General features: G+C 34.4%; 1 protein-coding gene across 2 annotated transcripts in view; it reads left to right on the top strand.

The window, feature by feature from the left end:
• Nucleotides 1–301: 301 nt before the first annotated feature.
• Nucleotides 302–27,001, top strand: part of PTPN4 (protein tyrosine phosphatase non-receptor type 4) — a 196,370-nt gene continuing 169,670 nt past the window's right edge. For both annotated transcript variants that reach the window (XM_051985730.1, XM_051985729.1), the window contains exon 1: nucleotides 302–915. The gene's annotated coding sequence lies outside the window, so the exon portion shown is untranslated. The remainder of the gene's footprint in view (nucleotides 916–27,001) is intronic.

The following is a 27,001-nucleotide window of genomic DNA, read 5'->3' as shown; positions in this document are numbered from 1 at the left end:
CACCCCCTACTCTCGCACCTGCGCGTCCCCACATTCTCCCTCTTCTGCCGCAACCTTCCCCCCTACCCCAAACCAAGACCGAGTTGGGCTAAGAGCTTCCTACTCTCGCGAGATTCTTCCACTTCTCTTCCCTCCCCACCTCCCGCCCCGGCTCGGCGTTCCCTGTGCTCCTTCCCCTTCCCCCTGCCCTCTCCCCTTGGCTGAGCGGGCGGCGCTTGCGCAGCCGCCATGTTCGGTTGCTATGCTGCGGCCCCGGGAGACGGGGAGAGCTTGAGGGAGGAGGAGGAGGAGGAGGAGGAGGAGGAGGAAGAGGAAGGAGGGGGGGCGGTGACTGAGCCTCCTCTGGCGCTTTCTCTCACGCTCCTACCATTTGAGCTGACACCCTCCTGCTTTCCTGCGTCCTCTTTCCCACCCAGACTCCTAGGTCCTCGAGGCTGAATTGAGGGGGGAGTGTCTCGGGAGAGAGGGTCAGGATATTTTTTCTAGGGGGGACGGTGGTGTTGCGAATTCCACACCCCCACCTTATCACCTGGGTTTCTCCCCCCCCCTCCAGTTCTGCCCATCGGTGGTCTCATCTTTTTTTTTTTTTTTTTTTTTTTTTTTTTTTTTTGAGAAGGGTGCTACGAATTAGTTTTTTTTGGGGAGAGGGAGAGTGGTAAAAGGTTTTTGCTTCCTTTCCTCTCCCTCCCTCCTCTCTTCTCTTTCCCCCTTCCCCTCCCCCTCTCCTCCTTCGCCCGGTTCGGTTGCTGCAAGCCCCGCAGTATGAGGTGGTGCTGGCTGCTGAGGTCAATGGGCTGGTGGCCGCTCCTGCTGTCTGGGGGTCACTGAGAGCCAGCGTTGGGGGGGGGGGGGGAAATCGGACCATTTTTTAATTTTCCCTCCCTCCATCCGAAAGGACGCGGCTGATATATGAAGGTAAGAGGTTTCCTCTTCTCTACCTCACTCCCTTTTCCCATCCCATACTACGTGTGGGTTTCTAAAGGAGGTACTCCAGGCAAGAAAGCTTTGTGGAAATGGTATGGGTAGTGAGGAAGGCCAAAAAAAAAAAAAAAAGGTACTTTTTTTTCCCACCCCCATACTTCCTCAGGCCTTTTCACTTCTTTCTCAAGTGAAACAGTTTTTTGGAATCTCTGCTTTCGACTGCTCCAAGGAGAAAAAAGGTAGTAGGGCGGATGCGACGATCTTAAAGACCTAAAATAGGGGTCACACATTTCAGAATTTTCCGTTATTGATGAACATTCTGTTGATTAACTTTTTATTAATTGGTTGCATTGATGCAAAGATAGAATGTGGCTACAATCAATTTAGTTTTTAAGCTTCGTATACTTATTTTGTTTAACGACTTGCATTAAGCATTGATGCAGAGGTTGAATGTGGCTATTTGTTTTTAGGCTTCGCATACTTGTTTAGTGACTTGTATTAAGCATCGATGGACGTGGTTAACGTTTGCTTTCAAGCGTCATATACTTCTAGTGTATTATATTCATGGTTAAAAAAAATGCTTCCCCCCAAAAAAAGTTTAGGAGAAGCTAAAAAAAAAAAACGTGCTTGAGCATTTCCTAAAGTCTTCTTAAAGTTGAAGACTTAGTTACGTATGTGCCTATAGGGATGGTGTCTGAGATAACTTGTGATATACCAATAGCACACACAAAAAATATTTTGTGGGATTTTAATAGAACTTGTTCTGAGAGAACCTAAGTGTTTTTAATATTTCAGCTGATCTAATCCTAGGTTAAGTAACACTGGTTCCCAGTGTTAATGTGATAAAATCTTGGGCCTCTGTTTAAACCGTAGAACTCTGTGGCTACCAGCGTTTTAAAGTATTCATAGGAAAGAACAAAAAAGCCCCGTTAATCTCGACGTATCTCAATCTTTGAAGGGGTGATTTTAGTACTAATAAGGGTTGTTGGACTGTAAAAAACCAAAAACTAAATAAAAAACCAACCCAGGCATTTTTTAATTACGAATTTCTCCGCCCCTTGGAGTTGAATCCTAAATGGAAGGATTAGATTTTGGATATTTTATTCGGGGTCCACAACAAATTTCTTTCAAGACCAATATGTGCCTGTTGCACTGTAGCTAGATATGTTAACTAAATACTAAATATGATTAAGCAATATGATAAAATTCAAATTTAGACTGGAAACCAGTTTTATGTAAGCAAATATTTGGCTATTGTTACAGAAATTGTTATTGCACACAGTCTTGTTAATATAGTGAGTGCAACATATTTTTGGCCATATAATTCATGCCTAGTTTACCCAAAAGTTATTTTTGTTCCACCAACTTATATTTTATTATATAAAAATTATCGGTTTTAATCAAACTGATGGTATATCAACCTTTAGGCATACTGAGATGATTTATCAGTTTTATTATTTGGCATAGAATTTTATGCAGATCCATAATAAATATTTTTCAACTGTCAAATTTTAAGGTAAATTTTAATACTTTAGTCTTGAGGATAACTCGGTTGTTTTCAGGACCTTGATTATTATATATAGTAGATTTATTATATATAATAGAATTTGAAACCTTTATTTGGGGTGTGATGCTTTCTTAAAAGCAGCAATGATGTGATTTTCACATTACTTAATTCTAGTGTGCATGGATTCTGGGTTGTGGTTGGCTTAGATACAGCATAATATCATGTCTCAAACTATTAGGTGTTTAAATCTTTTAAGTACTAATCAAATAGCTTTTTAAAATCCCATGTAACTATGTTACTTTAAATTTCTGCCACCCAATTTCTATTTTAATTTAGGCTATGTGCAAAACCAGCTTTGATTGAACACTTGCTAAAAATACTTTCTGGGTCGGGTGTACTGCAGCCTCAGGAAAGTTCCTCTGAACCATCCTGCTGTGATTAATACACATTTCATTGTTGTTGAAGGACTTTTTGTTAAAAAAAATATATATATAGAATTTCATAATTTAAGTTTAATCTTTTTCAGGGATAGGAACCTCATTATTATTTAAATTGGTTACCATTAGTACTTAAGTAAAAATATGTTAGAATAAATATTTTGTTTCATTTTGTGCTCACTGAAGATCTGTAGATATTTTTACTCTGTTGTATGTGTAGAAATGTTTTCATTTTCTTTAATAAAAATCAATAGCCAACACAGCAGTAGAGTGGATTTTACCTGTTGGAATTATGGAAGAAACTTTATTTATTTGAATCAACTCTATAAGAAGTGTTTTGGTTTTTTGGGGGGTGGGGTGGGGTGGGTGATATGTAACTTAACTACTCAAGTTTATTACTGGTATATGGTTTATTACTTGTACATGGTACTAGGACATGAAACTAGTTTAATATTGGTATGCGATTTATAATTGTGTATATGATACAGTGCACGTATATACATATGGATTTATGTGTATACTTCAAAGATATGTGAGTTCATCATACTGGTGCTACCTCCATTCAAACAAATCAGAGCACCCCTATGACTTAGGAGATGGTCATTTAAATTGTGACCATAGAAATCCATTATCTGTTGATTAGTTTTCTGTTAGTGACACTCTCAGCTTAAGCCCCATTTTAGATAACAAAATTTTTGATCTATTAACATCACCTGATAGTCACACAGTAAAAAATGATGTTGATAGAAAGTTTTAGTAAGTGGTATGTGTGTGTGTGTGTGTGTGTGTGTTTATGTATATTCACATGTAATAATCCCTCTGTGATCCCTACTCTCTCACTTAAGTCTAAAGTCTCTCCCCAACTACCAATTCCTTTCCAACTGTCTACAAATATACCCAAAACTCCCTGTCCTCAGAAAACTCTTACTTGATCCCTCTGCTCAGCTAAGGATCTTCCTTTATCTCCTCTGCTTTTTATAGCTAAATTCCTTGAGAAGACAGTCTATCATCGTTGCCACCACTTTTCTTTCCTCTCAGTATAACTGTCTACAATCTTGTCCCAGCTTTATCATTATTCCACAGAATTCCAAATTTAACAATAATTTCTTTATTATTAAATTTAGTGGCCTTTTTTTCAGTCCTTAACTTCCCTACAGCTTTTGTTACTGTTTATTACTTGATATCCTCTTTTCTCTGGCGTTTGGGGATACTACTTCTCCTGATTCTCATCCTGCTTGCCAAACTGCTCCTACTCAGTCTCTTTTGTGTGTCCTCATCCAGGTTATGTCCACTAAATGTAGGTAGATGTCCCACAGGGCTCTGGTCCCAATACTCTTTTGCCTTTATGCTATACTTCATTTGATCTCATTAGCTTTGATGGATTCAATTATCTCTATGTTGATGATTCTCAAATCTATATATCCTTCCCTAATCTTTCTGCTGATCTCCAGTTTCACATTTCCAACTGTCTTTCAGATGTATCTTAAACTAGATATCTAAACTCAACATGTCCAAAACTGAACTCATGGTCTTTCCTTCCTAAACCCATTTCCTGCAAACTTCCCTATTACTGTGGAGGACACCATCATTTTCCAAGTTGTTGGTTGTCACCTTCATTTCTTCCTTGTTTCTCACCTCCATATCCAATCTGTTGCCAAGGCCTGTTGCTTTTGCAGTTTTTTGCATCATCTCTTGAATCTATTCCCTTTTCTCTGACACTGTCACCACTGTGGCATTACCTGACACTTAGACTATTGCAATAGCCTTGTGGTAAGTCTGCCTGCCTCAAGCCTCTCTACTCTAATACATCTTTCTTTCAGCTGTCAGTGATTCTCCTAAAGCACTGGTCTAACTTCTATTCAATAAACACCAATGGCTCCCTAGCACTTCCAGGATCAAATACAAAATCTTCTCTTTGGTATTCAAAGCCCTCATAACTTACCCTTCCTCAGCCTTTCCAACCTTTTTACATCTTAATCTCTCCCATTTTCTCTTTGACCCGTTGCTACTGGCTATCTTGCTGTTACACAAATAAGACACTCCATCTCTTAGCTCCAGACATTTTCATTGGCTGTTCCCCATGGCTAGGATGCTCTCCCTAGTTACCTCTGCTTTCTGACTTCCCAAGCTTCTTTTGAGTTCCAACTAAAATCCTGTCTTCTATAGGATGGATACCTTTCCTAATTTCACTCAATTCTAATATCTTGCCTCTCTCTCTATATATATATAGTTTGTCTGAACATATTTGTTTTGTCTCCCTCTACAGATTATGATCTTTTTGAGAGTCTGGATTGTCCTTTGCCTCTTTTTTTGGTATTCCTTAGGACAGTTCTTGATACATAGTATATGCTTAATAAATGCTTATTCACTTAATGAATGGTATATGGCAATTACTAGTGTGGAAGAATTTTTATAATCTTACAATATAATATGACTTAGATTATAACATTACAATAAAATATGCTCTCATCTAAAAGATATGAATTGACCAGAAAGTTTAGATAATAGTGAAAATACATTCATATTTAGAAAATCACTATGTAATAGGGAATTTTTTGTTTAATTTTTTTTTTTTTGCCAAAATCAAAGTTTCTTATTTGTAATACACGTAATACAAGGATTCTTTTGTTTTTTTCTTCATTTTCCTATTAGAACTCTTATCTCCTCAAGTCCTCCAATTTACTACCTCTTTCTTACTTCCTTTAAAAAAAAAAATGAGAATCATAAAGTTCTAGTATTTAGAACTGGAAGGAATTACAATTTCTTCTTAGAATTGGAAATTGTATTTATCAACTCTATCCCCTGAAGCCAATATCCCTTATTTTTCCTTTATTGCTAAACTACCAGGTTAAAATTTACTTTTTAATGTTTTTATTATGTGGTAGAAAGATTACTGACTTTGATTTAAAAAAAACCCTGCCTTCACATTTCTGTCATCTATGATCTGGGCAAGTGCCTTACTATCTTTGGACCTCATAGTTTCCTCATTTGTAAAATTAGTTGGTTGAATATAATGATCTCTACAGACTTTGCCACCCCCTAAATCTTTGATGATTATCTAAATGTTGCACAGGGCTCTCTTGAAACTGCTTTCTTCAAGCTTACCAGTGATCTCTTATTTGCTAAAGCCCTTACCTTTTTATTGTGTCATTATTATAAGCTCACAGTGTTCTTAATACCTTTCTTTAGATTTCTACCAGTTTTCTCTTCTTTCAGTTACTTTTTTGGCCTCCTTTTTCTGGCTGTCTTCCTCCTTAAATTTGAGTATTAGAGAATCTTCATACTGTGGGCCCTCTTCTCTCTGGATATTTTCTCATTTGTCTGATTTTTAAAAATTTTCTTCTTTTATCAATTATGTAGAAGACTTCTAAATCTATATGTTTGTTTAGGTTCTTTAAGCTCTTTCCCCAATTTTCTAAACACTGACTGGATATTTCTATTTTATTTTTCTGTGCTATCTTAACTTCAAAGTATCAAAAACTGAATTCAGTATTATTTCTAAACAATTGATCACATGGTTCCTGACACATTAATAAATTCGTATTTTCTGAGTAGAGTATCGTTATTTTCATTCACTCAAGCTTGAAGTCTCATTATCTTTGTTTTTCTTCCTCTACTCCATTGCTTTCCTGCATTCTAGTTAGTTATCAGTCCCTGTTCAACTTTATTTTTTTGTATACCTTTTCTTTCATTTTAACTCAAGCATTTAATATATGCTAGGCACTAATGCTAGATGTTTGGACTTAAAAACAAAATATTCTCTTCCTTCAAGAAGTGTGGATTCTTTTTGAGTCGGGGGAAAAGAGAACATGTAATTTGATGGAAGATAGAATACTAGTACTGGGGGGAGGAGTGTCATGGAAAGTTTAATGGAGAAACTGAATCCTGAGCTGATTTTTGAAAGCAAGCAAAGATTCTGTTAGGTGGAGATGAAGGGGAAGTGCATATGAGATTATGAAGGATTAGTCTGAACAAATAAGTACTTGGAAATGGGAGATAAAATTTAAAATTCATGAAACAATTTTTAAGAAGGAATTTTATGCATTTGTAATTAGATTATTAGTCATCTTAAAGATGGCAGTTTCACTAGAATCTTAGGCACAAACAATTGGTAGTGGGTTGAGGAAGTGAGTAGGTGTTGAGGAAGTGGAGGCAGCAAGTGTAGACTCTTCTTTCAGAAGTTTAGAAGAGAAAGGGAGAAGATGAATAGGATAGTACCTAAGTGTATAAGCTGAATCAAGAGTTCAGACTTTTTCAAGCTAATTCAATTATTTTTTTCTTTAAAGGTTTATTTTGTTAGACATTGGTGATGAGAGACAATAATGGAAGATGATAATATAAAATAAGAAACAATAATATTCTCTAAAGGACTAGAGGAAAGTGGGATTTTCCCAAGTGATGCTTATGTAGCTTTTGTGGGCAACATCTACCCTTTTAGGATGGTTGATTACATCCCCATCTTGGGGTCAAGCCCTAGGTCCAGAGGGGATCCTTCTTGGTGCCCACTTTGGAGATTATTGCTAGTCTGTCACCTTTTTATCAAGAAGTGGAAGGCATATTTCATCTTCATTCTTTCAAGTCATACTTGGTCCCCTGTCCTGATTGGAATTCTGAAGTCTTAGAGTTGTTTTCCCTTTTATTATCTTTGTTTTCCACTTTTCACCAGTTTGTACGAGTATTTCTATATTTTTCTGAATCTGTCATATTCATTATTTTTTTCAGCTGTTTCATAATTGTTATGTGACCTTTTTTTCCCCCCACTTTGTTGCTGCAATAAAAATTGCTAATATGAATATTCTTGTACAGGTAAGTTCTTTTTCTCTATACTTAAGTTATTCTGGACTCTTTCTTTTCTATCTGTCCTTTATTCTCAATATTTAATCAGTTGTCAGGTTTTGACTTTTGAGCCTCCATATCATCTTAGCCGCATAGCTTCTATTTTGATGTGCTCATCATCCTTCATTTGGGACTATTTCAGTTGATTTCCTGATTTTCAACCCTCTCCAGGCCCATCCTGCATTCAGCTCCAAAATTGATATTCTTAAAACTCAGATATGACTCTGTTAACAAGCAAGTATGAAATACTTCCAATGCTCTAGGAGATGAGTATACAAGGACAAAAATGAAACATTGCTCTTATTCAAAAATAACCTTGTTGCCTCTAAAATAAAATAAAAACAACTCAGTATGGAATGTAAATCTGACCTATTTGCTGCTCTTTATATATAAAACTCCACTTTCCATCCTAAGATTCCTTCTAGCTGCAAATCTGTAATTCTTTTAATGTGATAGTTATATGCCTCTAATAATTTTAAATAAAAAAATTAACATTCTAAATTAGATTTGTAGAGCTGAAAAATTTTTTGGAGATAATCTGGTCCCATTCAAGGTCACACTCATCTAGATTTTTTTCCCCCTGAGGCAATTGGGATTAAGTGACTTGTTAGAGTCACACAGCTAGGAAGTGTTTCTTGTCTGAAATCAAATTTGAACTCAGGTCTTCCTGACTTCAGGGCTGGTGCTCTATGCATTACGCCACACTCACCACCTCGATTTTAACAAAGTATTAACAGCCTCTCGTGCTTTTGAAACACAGTTATCCCTTCCACATCTTGAATTTCCCCATCATAGTTTTGTGTGTTGACATAAGAAATTAAATGGGAATTTGTAGAAGCTGCAGACATGTGGAGACCAGCAGATGATACAGAAAAAGTTTAGAAACTCAGAAATGCATAAAATATCAATATAATTTATTTAATACCATAAAAATTCAGATTTCTTTTCTGGTACACAGTACCAAAAAATTTTATGCAGGTTATCCAGATTGTAGGAGTGCTGTGTCCTAATCCCTAAGATATGAAAGGGATAATTGTAATTGGAGATAAAAAGAGATGAACAGAAAGAGTGCAATTATATACGTTTGGAATTGGCTGGATGGCTAGGTGTGGAGTACATTATTAGAGGTACATTGACAATTGGAAAGAAGATCTGTAATGGAATGTCCCAGGAATCTACATTTGGCCCTTTGTAGTACTAAGCATCCTATTGTTCTTTAAGGCCTCATTTTACTTGAATTAAACTTGAATTAAACTTTATAACATGATCTATAAGATCATTTTTAGCTGTTGAACTACTTACTCTAAGTTCTAAATTATGTGCCAGAATAGTCTGAATATTCATTGCCATACTTAGGAATAATTTTGATGCTGAGTTTTTGATCAGAAATGAAAACTTTAAAACTTAAATTGTAGTATTTTTCTCATGGAGAAATAGTTGTACATTATGTCCTGGTAAAGTTAATTAATAAACATATAAATTAAATGCTTACTTTGTGCCACACACAGTGTTAAATACAGGAGAGGCAAAGACAAAAGTAAAACAGTTCCTGCCCTTAAAGGGACTTTGATTTTAAAAGGGGAAACCCCATGTGTTTAAGTGTTATGTGCATGTGTATCTATGTATTTTTAAAGGTAGCGCTTGGTCTAATTTTTTTAAAGCTTTTTAATAGCTTTTTATTTTTCCAAATACATGCAAAGATAGTTTTCAGCATTCACTTTTGCAAAAACTTGTGTTCCAAATCTTTCTCCCTCCCTCCCTTTCCCTTCCCCTAAACAGCAAGCAATGGTTAAACATGTGCAGTTCTTCAAAGCATATTTCCAAGTTCATCATGCTGTACAAGAAAGATCAAAAAAGGGGGAAAAAACAAGCAACTAACCAACAGCAGCAATAACAACAGGTAAAAATACTAGCCTTTGATCCACATTCACTCCCCATAGTCTTCTTTCTGGATACTGATGGCTCTTTTTAACATATCTCTATTGGAATTGCTTTGAATCACTTCATTAGTGAAAAGAGCCAAGCCCATCACAGTTGTCTTAATCTTATTCTCCCCTTCCCCACCCTCTCACCCCTTCTCTTTTTATTGTTTTCTTTATGTTTCTGGTTACACACACACATATTTAGAAAAATACACATTTCTTTATGAATCATGTTGGGAAAGAAAAATCAGAACAAAAGGAGAAAACCATGAGAGGAAAAAAAAAACAGGAAAAAAAAGTGAACATAGCATGTGTTGATTTACATTCATTTCCCATAGTTCTCTCTTTAGATGCAGATGGTATTTTCTATACAAAGTTTATTGGGATTGCCTTGGCTCACTGAACTTCTGAGAAGAACCAAGTCTTTCATAGTTGATCATTGCATATTTTTGCTGTTACTGTGTACATTTCATTCCTGGTTCTATTTGTTTCACGCACCATCAGTTCATGTAAATCTTTCCAGGCCTTTCTAAAATCAATTTGTTTGTTATTTTTTGTAGAACAGTAATATTACATTAACTTTCATATACTGTAATTTATTCAGCCATTCCCCAAATTGATGGGCATACTCATTTTCCAATTCTTTGCCACCACAAAAAGAGCTGCTACAAACATTTTTGCACATAGGAGTCCTTTTTTCCTCCTTTATAATTTCCTTGGGATACAGACCCAGTAGTAGCATTGTAGATCAAAGAGTATATACAATTTTATAGTCCTTTGGGCATAATTAGTTCCAAATTGTTCTCCAAGATAGCTGGATCATTTCACAACTCCACCAATAATGCATTAGTGTTCCAGTTTTCTCACATCTCTTCCAACATTTATCATTATCTTTTCCTGTCATCTTAGCCAATATGAGAGGTGTGAAGTGGTACCTCAGATGTCTTAATTTGCAGTTCTCTAATCAATAGTGATTTAGATCATCTTTTCATATGACTATAGATGATGTTAATTTTATCATCTGAAAATTGTTTTTTCATATCCTTTGACCATTTATCTTGAGCTAATTCTTTAAGGAAATTAGTGGTTCCAAGGGGTGGGACACAAGAAAAGAGTGCAATTTTGGGGTGCTGGACAATTTAGAGCAAAAGCACCTAGAAGAATTATGGAGTATTGTGTGTGCTGAATGATTAGGCCATTAAGTCTAGATCATAGAATAAGAATCATATAAGAATACTGCAAAGGTAGAAATAGGTGAGGTTATAATGAGTTTTAAATGCTAGAGGAGTCTCTCCACTTGAATCAGTCCTTTACTCTTGTCAAAATAATCTTCCTAAAGCATATCAGACAGTGCCAACCCCTTTACTCTTTGTCTCTAGTGGTTATCATCTCTGTTTGGTATTGAAAGCCCTTCATAATCCGTTCCCTCCCTTGAATATTCTTTGTCCCGGATTCTTTTACTTTAGTCCTGTAACAAATACATTGCCATAACCTCCTTGCTGTTTAAAGAACAATATATTCCATCACCTTAATCTGACCATTCCTAGAACTCTCCCTCATCATCATTTCCTTCTGGGTTTCCTGGCTGCCTTTAAATTACAGCTAAAATCCTACTTTCCACAAGAAGCCTTTACTGAGCCTTTCTAATTGTAGTGCCTTCACTCTGTTGATTTTTTTTGAACATATTTGTTTGTATATTGTCTCTCTCCTTAGTCTGTGAGCTCCTTAGGAGCCAGAAACTTCCTCCCTTCTCTCCCTCCTATTCTTTGTATCATTAGCATAATGTCTGGCACATAATAGATACTTAATGGCTCTCACTATGATCTTTTCTTACAGAAAGGGAAGCTGGAATGACCACATTGTATTTTTCTGGACCAAAATCTTAAAGTATTTTTGCCCTTTGCAAGTGATATCTTGACGAACCTTCTCTTCTTCTCTGGTTTGGGACAAGTTCAAAGAACTGTTTACAAAATCTTACCTGCTACATAACTAACCTAAATTTTCTTAAGACTTGAGCTAGAGAGAGAGAGAGAGAGTTGGGATTAGGATTGATGTGGTGAATGCAACTATTTGGTTGAGGGGTTACTGTTTCTCAGTGGAGCTCTTCCTGTTTCTGACAAAAGAACTTTGCAGTCTTGCTTTTGGGTCCCTGAGATAGTTAAGAACTTTTCACCTTATGCAGTCTGTTCCTAGACTGGGGGATCTGGTATTTTGTCTCTAAAATTAGCTATATCACAGTAGTTATTTATGGTATAATCATAAGACTGAATAAGAAAGGAGATGGCAACTTAAATAACAAGGTTTTGTTCAGCATAGTTGTGCCTTTGCCTCAAAGCCAAAAGCATTTTATGTGACTTGGCACTGTTATCATACACTTTATTTCAACTAGAACGTTTGTTAAGCATATGAGACATTGTTTTAGGTGCTAGAACTTACAATTTTTGACTAGGCCCCTTCTCTCAAGGAACTTAGAATCTACTGCATTTTATTGAGTCACTCTCAGTATTTGCCTATAGCATAACACATTTTTTGGAAAAAAATGTTCATGTTGATGTTTACATTATCACAGGTAACCCCAATATAGTCCCTTCCAACTCCAAGAAAATCATCCCATATAATAGAATTTTTTTTTAGATAGAGAAAAAAGTCAACCCAAATGATTGTTATATTGAATGTGCAATATATAACACCTATAGACTTTCCATCTCCATAGAGGGGAGGTAAATTTATCTCTTCATTTGAGTTATTCTGGGATCTTTATAATTTTGTTACATTAACTTTTGGTTTCTGTGTATGTGGTTGTTCTTTTTATTTACACTGTTGTAATAATGACATATAATGTTTTCTTGCCTCTTTATTCTACATTAGTTCATACAGATCTTTTCATGCTTCTCTGTATACCTTATACACATCATTTCTTACGGCAAAGTAATATTCCATTACATTCATGTTCTACAATTTGTAGTGTGTGGAAAAGGTAAAGAACTTACAGATCAAGCACATATTGTTCAATGACTGTTAGCTAAATTAATTGAAGCCTTAAGGCCGCAGTTTCAGCTTCTCTGGAGTCATGTGATTTTAGATAAGGCCTAGACTACATTCCATTGCCCAAAGAAGGGATTAAAAAATATACATGGCCAAAGAAGCTATACCTCATCTTATCTACTGCATTCCACTGACCAAATAGAGAAATAGATACTTATGTAACCAATCCATATAGAGGGTGGAATTTTGGGGGTTCTTTATTTGAAATGTATAAAAACTGACCACTTTCAAGGGAGTGGCCCTTCTGCTTTGAACTTCGGCTCGCAGAATGGGATGGTCGGCTTCTCGAGATTATAATAAATATTCTGCTTTTTATAAGTGATCTCTGAGTAGTCAATTTGGGTAGATGTCTTCGTCGAACAGTTGGCACCTGATGGCCATTGACTTTGATTCTAATTCTTTACTGCCACAAAAAGTGCTAATATAAATAGTATAAATATTTTGGAGTATATGGGAATTTTAAAAAATCAATGACTTTCTTGGAATAGAAGCCCTATAATAGGCTAAAATACTTTTTTACTTTAAAAGATCTATGTTTTCATTATCTTCTATTGGTGCATTTTGGAGTTATGCTAAGTTTTTAAAACTTATGTTTATTAAGAATTATTATCATCATTAATTTCTAAATATAGTTTAAGTCTCTTCTATTCCAGATCAAGCAGGAGGAATTTAACTTTCAGAAATAACACTGGATAGGGAATGAGAAACTCTTAAGTTTAACAAGCCCCAAATCTTTGCTACTTCATTAGCTGTCTGATCTTGGATTACCTCATAGAGGATATTAAAATATCTGTCCTTCTTAGAAGACTTTAGTTTTATATGCAGAATATACTAAATGCACAAGCATCATGAAAACTAAAAAGTCTTAGCTTTTATTGTCCTTTTTAAATCATTGATTTTTTTTTTAAGCATCAACAAGCAAAGGGCAATATTATTCAAGGATCTTTGTGATACAGCAGTCATAAATACTGAATTCTTGCGTTTTAGCTAGAGATAAGAGACTCTTCCATTATGGGTCTGTGAAGCTACACCTAAAAAATATGCCTGAAAATAATTTTTCTCTTTAATTCACAGCATTCACTTAGATGCTGGGAATACAACAATGAAAAGTAATATAGTTCCATCTGTCAAGAAACCCTCTGTCTATGAAGGGAATAAATAATACATACACACATAAATATAACACAAAGTAGATTGCTGCATATAAAGGAAAGATCCAGAAAAGAGGCTTTTAAGAAAATTTGAGGCCAAGGAGAACATGTTGGTGTGTTTGAATAAGTGTGGACTGTGGAGGAAGGGAAGTATCTGAGAAATCTTTTTGGAGGAAGGCATGAACATAAGGTAAGACTTGAAGGAAAAGTAAATTTTTAATAGGTGGAGAAGAGAAAGAAATCTCTATTAGTCATAGAGGACAGCCTGTTGAAAGCACCAAGACAGAAGTTAGCAGGTGGAGATCTGAAAGATGTGTAGTCTTAACTAGAATGAATAGAATACAATGGGTACCAATATAAAATGAGGCCGGAAGTGATAGATTGTAGTTAGATGCTAAATTGATGAATTTGTGTGGTAGTTTTGTAATTAAGAGAAAAATAAAACACCTTAGAATAAAGCAAATGCATTTTAAGTATTTTAAGTATTTCACCAAAAATGGTTACACTTGTTAATTTGAAAGAAAAGTAGCTGTTGTCTGAATTTGAGTGTTTTATATAATTTGTCTAAGAAAAAAGTCTTTCTTGAAAAAAATTATTTTGAGGTAAATTCATCATATTCATGATAAATGTGTGCATACCAAGTACATAAAAACCTAAAAGGAGGCTATATATATCTATATATGTGTTACTGAGAAAAGCACTTATTTTATTGATGCTGAAACTAATGCCTCAAGGTGTCTTGAGCAGTCATTCAAACAATAAGCACATTAAATGCTTTCCAAATGCCAGATTTTTTGCCAAGCACTGGGAAAATAGAGATAAACATGAAACAGGTCCTGCTTCTAATGAACTTCAGGAAAAATATAATATGTACACAAATAAGTATACACAAATTAATGCAGGGTAATTTCTGGAGAAGTCTAGCAGCTGGGGTTATCAGGAAAAGCCTCATGTGGGAAGCTATACTAAATTGAGCTTTGAAGAAACCAAGGGATTGTGAGATGAATAGGGAGTTCATTCTAGGCATGGATAATGGCATATGCAAAACCATGAAGATGGGGATTAAGTGTTCTCTGTGTACAAGGAAGAGAAAGCAGGATTTTGGTTGGAAGATGTAACGGGCAAGGGAGAATAACGTGTAATAAGTTTGTCTGGTAAGATAGCTTAGATTCAGATTGTGAACAGTGTTTTAAATGCCAAAGAGTTTGTATTTGATTATAGAGGCAACCTTGGGAGGTTTTTTGAACAGAGGAATGAGATAGTCAAACTATGCTTCATACTTTGTCAGCTGTGTAGAAGAGGGATCTGAGAGACTTGAAGCAGTTTCAGTAGTACCTCTTAATGGCTTGAGGGTACTAGCCATTGAGTAAAAGAAGGATTTGGAATTTTCAAGACTTGACAATAGATTGGTTCTGTGGAACATGAGGGAGAATGAAGTGCTGAGGGAAGACTTAAAAGCTGTGAAGCTGAATGTGTAGAAGGATGGTGGTGCTCTCAACAGAAATGGGAAATTAGGAAAAGGGGTGAGTTTGGGGAAATGAGGTGTATTTTGGACATATTATTTGAAATGTTTATAGGACATTTATTTCAAATGCCTAAGAGATTGTTGCAGGACTGGAATTTGTAAGAGAGACTGGAGCAGATGTATGGAACTAGGAGTTAAGCTGTATAAAAACATGGATTCCATGAGAGCTGATGGTGAAGAAAAAGAGAAAGAGAGCCTCAGAAAGAGCTATGGGATACCTCCTATATATAGTGAGGCTAATGATCCATCATCATAGGATGGATCTGAGGAAAGGAAGCTGAGAAATAGCAACTATAGAGAAAAGAAAATTAAGTATCTTGAGAACCCAGAGAAGATAATCCAACAAGGAAGAGTGATTTGCAGTCCCAAATGTTGCACAGATGTCAAAGAAGGTGGAGGGTAAGGAAAGACCATTGGATTTGGCAATTAAGAGGTCACTGGTAACTTTGGAGAGCAATTTCACTTCAATAAGGTGGGAAGCCAGACTCTTTTAAGTCTTTTAAGATTATTTTGTGTGAGAGGAGAAGTTGTGGCAGTAAAGATAGGCAGCTTTTTTTGTTTGTTTTAATGACTTAATGAATTTTATGACTATGAATTTATGATTATATTTGTAAAGCTTTTTATTTTCAAAATATATGCATAGGTAGTTTTCAACATTTACTCTTGCATTCCAAATCTTTTTCTCCTTCCCTTTCCCTGCCCTTCCCTTGGATGGCAAGTAATCCAATATATGATAAGCATGTGCAGTTCTTCTATACATATTTCCACAATTATCATGCAAACAGCTTTTTTTTTTAAATTAGATTACAGGAGAAAAATTATGGGATATTAATTTGAGAAGTTTGTCAGGTCAGATAAGGATGAGAAAGACCTGGGCCCCACAAGGAATGTAAATTGGAAAAGTATAAAAATTATAATGGATGGGATGATTGTGGGTGTAATCTGTAGGAAACATGGAATAGGAAGAGATCAAGGTTAGAAAGAGAAAATTTTCCTTGATGAAACAATGGGTTATTTCTTCATCAGAGGCTAGAATAAAGATTTTTTTCAAGGGTTTTCAAGGTATTGAGCAGTGGAGGAGAGGGGTAGTTAATAAATCATTAGAGAGCTGTATTAGATTTTCCTGTCTCTTGATTACTGGTTTGGCTCTCTACACCAGCAGGTTTTAGCACTTAGTACAAAGCATTCCATCAGAATATATAATTTTAGCTAAAGTAAATGAATGGATGTGTCCCTGAGTGTTGACTCATTTTATTAATGAGGAATGGCATGTAATCTGGTGTTTCTTACAGAATATTATGAATCCCTAACTCCCTAGGCTAGTAGAGAGTCGATTTAGAGCTCAGAACCATTCTTTCTGTACATCTACCCCACTCAGTTCTCTAAATATAAAACTTTCTTTGAAATTGCTCCACTTTGGTTTCTTATTCCTACCTACTACTGCCATTTTACTTTCCTTCCTTCTTCCCTCTAGACTCATTGTTAAACATTTTTCCCTTCTACCTCTCTATTCCTTCTTGTCCTATATTTTAATTCCTCAGGCCAAGTTCTTCCTCGGTGACAATTAGCTAATCTGAGAGAGAAATTAGAAGAGATTGGGGAGAGAGCTCAGGAAAGAACCTCTGGATAGATTTGATAATCCCCAAAATGGGATTGAAAAGGAACAGTCAGGTTAAGAGGAGAGGTCAAGAGATCGTTGTCACAGAACCCCAGCAAATAAAGAGCATATGTAAGAAGAATAAAGATTTAAGATTGGCCATTAGATTTGGGTATTAGAATTCAGGGATGAACAAACAATAGAGTTCCAAGGCCCTGTTTTGTATTGTTTGTGAGTTAACAATGGTTTTTATGTTTTTAAATACAATTTTATTGTGTTTTTAAAATATAGAAATCATTTTTAACTTGCAGGATGTTACAGAACTAGGAAGTGGATTGGCTTTAGCTCTTGACTCATAATATGGTGAGCCCTGAGTTGAATCATTAGTAAACGGAGAAAGCAGTTTCTGTTGGATGATAAGGTCAGAGGCCAGATTGCAGAGGTTTAGAAGAGGAGGGGAGGGAGATCAGTGGAAGTAGAGGCACAGAATATATGGATCCCTATTTCTTTTTTTCAGAGTTTTGTCAAGAACTAGGAATAGAGTTATATAGCTAGCTAGCAGAGATCATAGGATCCAGTGAGAGTTTATTTTATTTTTAAAAAAATTTTTAAAAAAATTATTTAAAAATAAAAATTTATTGCTTTGTATATGTGCACAGCAATATAGTTCTTTACATTATGGCACACTGCTGATGTGCCAAAACTGATGCCTTACTGTGTTTAAAATTTACCACATTGACATTTTAATAAAAACCACTAACGTTTTTTAATTGTTCCATTTCATAGCCTTAATGTTATCCTTGACTCTTCACTTTCTTCCCATGTCTTGCCAGATCTTGTTTTTCCCTTTTCTCCACTCTCATAGCCAAGACCCTAATTTGGAATATCACCTCTGATCCTGGACTATTGAAATAGTTTTGTAATTAGTTTTTCTACCTTAATCTCTCCCCACTCTAATCCATCAGATTTGAGTATATCAGTAATCTTCAATAGATTCAGGTTACATATAAGATCAAAAAACACTGCTTTTTGACATTTAAAGCTCTTTATAACCATGTTCCCCTCCGGTTCCCTCTTTTTTACATATTATCTTCTTTTATCCAATATTTTGGTCCAGCTACACTGGTCTACTTTTACTTTCCTCACATTTGACCCTCAGTCTTCTATCTGCCCTCTGGATTCTCTCTCTCTCTCTCATACTAGGAATAGATTTCTTTTTACTTCTTCATAATGGAGTTCTTGGTTTCCTTAAGGATTTAGGTGAATCTCTTTGCAGGAGGAGGCCCTTTATGATCCCCCTTAGTGCTAGTCCTTTTCCATTCAAATTATCTTGTGTCTCCCTGATAAACTTTGTTTTCTTGAGGTCAAGGAGTTTCACTTTTGTCTTTTTAAAATTATTTTTTCTGATTAACAGGTATTTTCTCTCTTTTTTTCATTCCTCTTCTCACTTGAACTATTTAAAAGAAAAAAGAACTGTTACAGCAAATATGGTTACTCAACCAAAATAAATGACACATTGGCCATGTCAAAAAATGTTACTTCTTATTCTGAATTTTAAGGTGATCACTTTTCTGGCAGAAGGTGGTAAGAAGGCTGCTTCATCAAGTCAATCCTCAGAAATTGTGATTGATCATTGAATTGATCAGAGTTCTAAAGTCTTAAATCTGTGAAATCTTTCTAAAAATGAATTTTAGCAAACATGAACATTGAAATAAGCAAATAAGTACAGAAAAGAAGATTGTGTATGAATTTATAACAAATTTTTCTGCATGTCTGTGTCCCGTTCTGAACTTCCTTCTGTTAGACATTGCATTTTAAATGTTTAATTGATGTTCTTTTCTTTAATTTCTTTTTATTTGGTATTTCTATGTCACTACATGCCTTGTGCCATCAAAGAAGCCCTCCATCCTTTTAAAAATAAATCTGTTATTTATACATCCTTTCCTTACCACCACCATCCAAGAGCCAATTAAAAAGTAAAGTCTAAAAACAATAAAACAAGACTCCCAATGTTTATATGTTTGGTCCAGAGGAGAAGGAAAATCCATACCTTGGTCATGTCCAGAAATGTAACTTTTTATGCATTTTAAATTAATTACTTCTGGCTAATAGCATGTTTCAACTTCATTCTTTTTGGACTCTTGGTTTAACATTGGTTTAACCAAGTTGTAAATTCAAAGTTGTTTTTTAGTATTATGTTATTTATCAGTTCTCTTAGGTCTCCTTGTTTTGATTTATATGTACTAATTTCCACTCTGAAACGGTCCCATTTCACTATTTTTTCTGTCACAATAATATCCCATTATGTCCAAATGCTATAATTTGTTTAACCATTTCACAAATAGAGACTCCTTTAGTTTGTAATTTTTAGCTGCTATGAAAAGAACTATTATGAATATCTTTGTATGTATATATCCTTTTTAGAGTTTCTTTGGTTTCTTTTGGGAATGGATTTAATTGTGATATTGCTGGGTAAGAGGATATGTATGAGTTGGTAACTTTCGTAGCATAATTCTAAATTGCTTCCCAGAATGGCTAGACAAGTACATAACTCTACCAGCAGTGTGCTAGTATTTCTATTTTTCCATAGTCCTTACAGTTTTTCATTTTTGCCTTTTTTTACATCTTTGCCATTCTTAGTATGACTATAACATCTCAAAGTCACTTTACTTTGTATTTCTCTTTATGATTTAGAGTATTTTAAAATATGTTTGTTAGCTTGGATTTCTTCTTTTGAAAACTTCATATCCTTTGACTATTGGGGAATAGTCTTAAACATTTGAATTAGTTCCTTATGTATCTTTTTTATTGTTGTTGTTCCTTATATATCTTGAACATGAAGCTTTTATCAGAAAGTTGTTGCAAAGATTATTTCCCCCAGTTATTTGTTTCCTTCTACTTTTTAGTATGTTCTATTTGTTTTTGCAAAAACCTTTCCATTTTGTATAAAGTTACTCATTTTATCTTTTACATGAAATCCCCCTACTCATACTGCCCACAAGTAATTTTTTCCTTAATCCTCTGACTTTTTTTTTTTTATCATTTTCTCCATATCTCTTTTCCTTTAACCGGTTGAGAAGGCAAGAAAAAACAAAATCCTTTACAAATACATAGTTACACAAAACAAATTCTCATAATAGCCCACCCCCATCCCAGAAAAAATAAAAGCTGTTCTAGACTAAACTCTGGATTCATTTGCTCTCTTTCGAGGTGGATAGCTTGTTGTATTATGAGTCCTTTGGAATTATAGTCATTGTGTTTATCAGAGTTCCTTACTAAATCTTTCTCAGTTGATTAATTTACATTATTTTTGTTATGTAAATTGTCATCCTATTTCTGCTTATTTCATTTTGCATTAGTTTATACAAGTATTTACCTTGTATGAAGGGAATTTCACCTTTTCATAAAATTCATCACATTAATTTTTTCTTGTTCACTTGTTTCCAATGTAAAACCCCTGATGGGATTAGACTGTAGTTTCAAATTGTCTCTTCTATATTTCAGATTTCCCCATTGTGGTTTCAGTATATCCTGGGTCAGTATAAGAAATCGAATGGCAGATTTTGGGGAGTTGTGCAGATGCCAGAAGTGACATAAAAATTTACAAACTCCAAAATACATAGAATATGTGTATAGTATTATGTAATAATCCAAATTTTATAATAAAATACTGTAAAAAAAAAAAACCCAATAAAAGAAAAAAAATTCAAAATTCTTCTCTAGTACATGGAGAGAACCAAAAAATTGTACTGGATTTTCCAGATGGTAGGGATGCCATTCTCTTAAACACAATATGGAAGGGATGACTTGAATGTCCAAACGGACTGTGCCCTACCCTTTGATCTGCAGTTAGATGGCACAGTAGATAGAATGCTGGTCCTGAAGTGTAAGACTCATCTTCGTGATTTCTAATCTAGTCTTAAATAATTTATTAGCTGCATGACCGTGGAGTCAGTTATATTAATCTCTATAACTTCCAGAACTAACTTGTTATTTGAGGATATTTATTCATGTTTTCTTAATTGTATGTCTAATTCTTTGATTTGTTCTGTCTTTTGTTGAGTTGAGGAGAGTATAATTAATGAGTATTTGACTGAACTGAAATCTTTTGTTGGTTAATTCTTTGACGATCATTTTAAAGTGTCATTCTTCTGCTTTCAAAAAGGATCCTTAAATTTGTTGGAAAGGTCTTAGAACCAAGCTCATATGTGTTGGTTTTAGGTAGCAGGCTGTGTTGGTCTATGAAGATCTGTGTCGTGGTCTTAGATATTTATCTTCAAGTTTGGTTACTTTTTATTGCTCTGCTATCTGTTGGCCTTCTAGATCTTGTTAAACTATAGCCTTGCTCTTTCCATTTGTTTTCACTGTCTATTTTTTCTTCTATTGAGTCAAAATTTATTTTTGCTATTTCCACCATTATTTTTCTTATGACAGTATTCATGTCAGTAAAATATCCTTCTGAGATATTAAAATTATGGAAAGGATACTTGTTTCTTCTTCCCTATTAGAATGTAAACTATATCATCATATAGCTCCTTAATTTACATTTCTAGGATAGGAGCTGTAAAACTTTTGAATGCTTTCACTTTATTGAAATTTCTTAAATAGGCCGTTTTCACTAAATTGGGTTTCTCCTATAAAGCAAAGGACATTTATTTGCTTCTGGTTAATTCTTTTTCTGTAGATTAAAATCTTTTGAGTTAGATATGCTATTACAGAATTCATTAATAATGAGATGATACCCTTTAGCATACACTTTTTAGTTTAATATACTTTGCTATTTTGCTATACGTTTGCTATTTTAACACTAAGAATTTAGAGAAGTGGAAGGATGCTTTTCTTTACAATATGTTGTTGATTTTTGATTGCTGAATGGTTCTCTACAATTTTTTTCATTTATCCAGCTTTTCTTCTCTGCGTTTCCTCCTTTCTCCTAACTCTACCAGTTTTCTGTTTCTTTTTAGCTTTGTTCTTTTAGCAGCCTAATTCATCCCCCCCCCCAATTTTTTTATTTGCTGACTTTTGATTTTATGTTATACTCATTTATTGGCATATGTCCACTGCTTAATTGATTTCTTCCCTAGGTAACAAAGAAACAATAAAAAAAAGTAAAACAGTTCATCTTCTATTCATGGTCATAGAATCATAATTCTTCAGTCTATGATCATAATTTATCAAGAGTTCAGCTCCGATTTACTTTTTTTTTAAAATTTGGTTATTGTTTTGAGCAGTGAATTTGAAAAGTCAGGAAGATTTGATGTTCTAGTAGATGGAGCACCAGCCCTGAAGTCAGGAGGACCTGAGTTCAAATTTGGCCTCAAACACTTAACAAATGCTAACTCTGTGACCCAGGGCAAGACACTTAACTCCTTTCAAGAAGTCCTACATAATAGTGTACTCAGAGCTGTCCATTTTTTGATTCCTTGTAGATTTTCTTTTGTTCTGTACTGTGCAATTTTTACTTTATTCTTCCCTCTCCTTTCCAGGCTACAATAAAGCACAGATATATTTATATATCCATATATAATTACATATGCATACATATTTGATATCTGTAATCATACACACACATATACACATTTATTCATATACATCTATATAAGTCCATACCATATCCTTTATTTCTTTGAAGATGGAGAACTTCCTTCAACTCTTCATTTCCTAACTATAACAATACTTCAACTTTATACTGTCTAGTGATTGTAAATGGTCTAAAGCAATGTTAATTAATATGACTAACTATAACATAATTTCCCTATTTTTTATTAAATCTATTTTAGCTTTAATTTTGTCTGAACTCATGATTGTTATCCCTGCTTTTTTTAAACCTAATAAATTCTACTCCTGCTCTTTATTGCTGTGTAATTTAAAGTGATATTAAAGAAGCACAAATTTCTTTTTATAAATATCTAAGCCTGATTAGAAAATGATTTATGTTATCCTTTCTGTCCTTAACAAACTTTGTTCATAGCCAAATAAAAATTATTTTGTGGTTACTTGTGCCAGTAGTTTTTGTTAGTAAAACTTATTAAGGTAACTGATTTAAAAGCATACCAATTCTGCTACAATCTAATGGAGAATCATGTCCACTTTAAGCACTTAAAATATTAATTGATAATGTAAATATTTGAAGGTTTTGCTTTAGGTTTCTTTTAGTTGTTGTTATAATAATGTTGTGACTGATTCTTTTTAACTAGAGTTTATATCACTAATATTATGAGAATTTAATTTGTACTTTCAGGAAACTGTACAATTTTAAATAATAGATTGAACTACAATAAATTATGAAAGAAACAAAAAAAGAATCACTTCAGTTTAGTCAAAAGTGAATTTGGGAGCAAGTGTGAATACATTTAGTTTGTAGATGATGAGAGTTGCAAAGGTAATATTAAAGTATTTTCATATTTAAGAAATGAGGAAAAAGGGAGCGAGGTGGTGAAGTGGGTAGAGCACCAGCCCTGAAGACAGGAGGACCTGAGTTCAAATGTGACCTCAGACACTTACCACTTCCTAGCTGTGTGACCCTAGGTAAGTCACTTAACCCCAATTACCTCAGCAAAAAAAAAAAAAAAAAAAAAAAGAAAGAAAGAAAGAAAAGAAAAGAAATGAGGGAAACCTAAAGATTTGTGATTATACCATTTGCTTAAACAGTTGTATGATCACAAATACAGGTAATAAAAGATCATTTGAATATAAGGTGCTTCTGAGCTAAGTTATATTTCGTTGGATATTTTGGGTGGGTTTTTTTTATTTTTGGCTTAAGTTGTTTTCCAAGAAACTGAGGTTATTAATAAACGAAATTTCAGCATCTAAAGATCTCAAAAACTAGCATTCAAAAAATGTGAAACTAAAAAACAGAAGAGGCTTGAGGAAGTTTGCCTTTTTTCATCTTTTTGTTGTTATTGACTCTTCAAGACCCCAATTTGGGGGTGTTCTTGCAAAGATACTAAGGTGGTTTACCATTTCCTTCTCAAGCTCATTTTACACTTGAGGAAATTGAGACCAACAAGATTAAGTAGTCCTGAGTCACAAAATTATTAAGTGTCTGAAGCCAGATGTGAACTCGTGAAGAGAAGTTTTCCTGATTTCAAGTCCAGTATTTTGTCCTTTGTACCACCTGTTTATGATGCCTAGTCAGGGTGAGAAATTACATAAGGATTTATCTATCTTTCTTGGAAATTATTTATTAATAAAAGGAATAACTTTTGACATTGTGAGACTGAAAGATTCATTATGGAAGGGTGCATCCCAAGATGTAGGGAGTAACTGAAGTGATGGAGAAGGAGATAAATGTGGGGTGAATTCTAGAAACAGTTCATATAGTAATCTGCTTTGAGCATAAGGTGTGTGAAAGGGAGGGTTGATAAACCTTGAAAGATAGGTTGAAGCCAACTTAGATTTGATTGGTAAGCAGTGGGAAAGTGGCTGGGATCCTGATGGTCTCTCAGAGCTAATATTTCACAACCTAAACTGAATCCTAGATTTTCCTTATTCAAGAACCAACTCTCTCTACTGCATAAGACAGTCTTGCCCAGGGTCCCATACTTACTATTTTGGTGACTTTGGACAGTGCTCTTAAGGCTTTTTTAGGCTCTGAGCCAAAAATAGCTTTAAATCTATGATCTTGTGAAATTCTGGGCTGAATCTAAGTAAACATAAATTTCCCTTCTTTGCTTAATCTGATCCTTTGAAGAGTATTGCTTTAATGAATAGATAATTAGAATTTATAATTAATCTATGAGTTGTGGGTCAGAGAATTAGATATGTTACTCTTGTTCTTGAGAACAGTTTGTTCCTTTAAGTAGTTTTACAATTTTTCCTTCACTCTTGTTGATACTATTAACCTATCTTAGCAAAGCCTTTCCATGGATTATGAGATGAAATTTATTGCAAAGATAATCTTTCATCCAGTCTGAATGATTTTAAACTTTGAACAAATGGAATTCAAATTATCTTATCAGTGGTTTCAAAAATTATGTAAAAATTTACATATTAAATACATATTAAGGATTTTGTAATCCTTAAACCTCATTATTAGATTACTGGACTGCTAAAGGGCACTAGACTAATCTCAAAAGAACAGGTACAATCTTCTTTATAATAATTGTTATGTGTAGTTTTTTTGTTTATGTAGTTTCAGTAACAAAAAATACTTTTAGATGCTAATGACTTTTTAATTGAGTGATTGTTAGATTTCTATTAATGCTAGGTATTTGAAGGATGTTTATGACAATTTTCAAAAGTAGATAAATATCATAGTCTAGGCAAGAATTACATATTTTCACATATAAATATAAATACAAAACAACATAACAGTTTGGGGGCAGGGGTGGGAATGGGTGGGAATGTTGTGTTCTCACAAACATTTGCCTATTAATTTTTAATGTCCTCTTTTCTTCTTTTTTAGTTATTTTAGTTTTGTGTGAAGATTGCATTTGTAAGATGGCTAACCTTAGATTCCTCTGATCTCTGAACAGTGAACTTTCTGTTGATTTATGATCTACAAAACATAAACATGGGGCAAAACAGATGTATTTCATTCAGCACAAGTTTCATCCAAGTATGTGGTTATTCAAGTGTCTGGTTTGGCCAGCTACCTAGACTTTATAATATGAAATGATTCTAGCAAAACACTTACCATCAGTGGAGATTTATCTAGTTGTTGGTGGTGGTTTTTTAGTTTGTTTTGTCAGATATGTGAGGAAGGCACAATATTTTGACAATTCTCTTATTCATGATTTTAAAAAAATAAACTATTACAATTTTTTCAATTAATGAAAAAATCATCTCCCATTGTAAAAGGAAGGAAAACGAAATATAATAAATATGCATACTAGGCATATTGACCACTCCTCCCCCCCAAAAAAAAAATGTTTTGGCGCTACATATTTGGTATATCATGTTTGTCAGGTCATGAGTAATTTGTTTTATCATGAGGCCTCTTGTGTCAGGGTTGGATCAATGCATTGAATAGAGTACTTAAGCCTTCAAAGCTCTGTGTCTTTACAGTATTGTTGTTATTTAAATTGTTTTCTTTAGAGGGCCAGAACTCTGGAGAAGTATACTTGAAACGAATACTTAAAACAAGATGTTAACTCAGTGGAATTGATGAGATATGATGGTTCTTTACTATACATATACTTAGTACTTAGCATGGTGATATAATGGTTCTCTAGTTCACACATACTCAGTATGATATAATGATGTAATTGTAATAGGGTATTTAAGGGCTGAGAGAACTGGGGACACAGAGTGAACAGACTGTGAAGGAGTCAGAATGGGACAGATTGTGAAGGAGAGAATAAAGACTTTAGACTCTATTCTTGATTATCCTCATGGTGACTATCCTGCTGAGACTTAACGCCCATCTGGAGACCTTCAGAAAGCTAGCCTGGACATTACAGTTTTCCTGGTTCTGTTCACTTCACTCTGAATTACTTCATATAAATCTTCTTAGGTTTCTCAGAAATCCTCCACTTCCTAATCATATAGCACAGTAGTATTCCATTAAATTTTTATATCATAGTTTGTTTGGCCAGTTTCCAATTGATGGTCACTCCCTCAGTTTCTAGTTCTTTGCCTGCACAAAAAAGAACCAGTATAAATATTTTTCTTTCTTTTTCTTTTCTTTTTTTTTTTTTTGGCTGAGGCTATTGGGGTTAAGTGACTTGCCCAGGGTCACAGTTAGGCAGCGTTAAGTATCTGGGGTCAGATTTGAATTCAGGTCCTCCTGACTTGGCTGGTACTGTATCCACTGCGCTATCTAGCTGCCCCCCAATATAAATATTTTTGTACTTATGGCTTCTTTTTCTTTGAATCATTTGGAGTATAGCCCTTGTAAAGTTATCTCTGGGTCAAAAGATATACAATTTAATAACTTTTGGAATATAGTTCCAAAGTGTTTTCTAGGATGTCTGAACCAGATTACAGCACCATTGATAAAAATAGTTCACTAACATGCCAGTTTTTCTATAATCTATCATTTGTCATTTTACTTTTTTGTCAACTTTTCTAGTTTACAAGGTATTGAGGAATTGCTTTAATTTTCAATCATCTGATT

The sequence above is a fragment of the Antechinus flavipes genome, chromosome 3, assembly GCF_016432865.1.
Source record: "Antechinus flavipes isolate AdamAnt ecotype Samford, QLD, Australia chromosome 3, AdamAnt_v2, whole genome shotgun sequence".
Lineage (NCBI taxonomy): Eukaryota > Metazoa > Chordata > Mammalia > Dasyuromorphia > Dasyuridae > Antechinus > Antechinus flavipes.
This window is presented reverse-complemented; position numbering and strand designations above follow the sequence as displayed.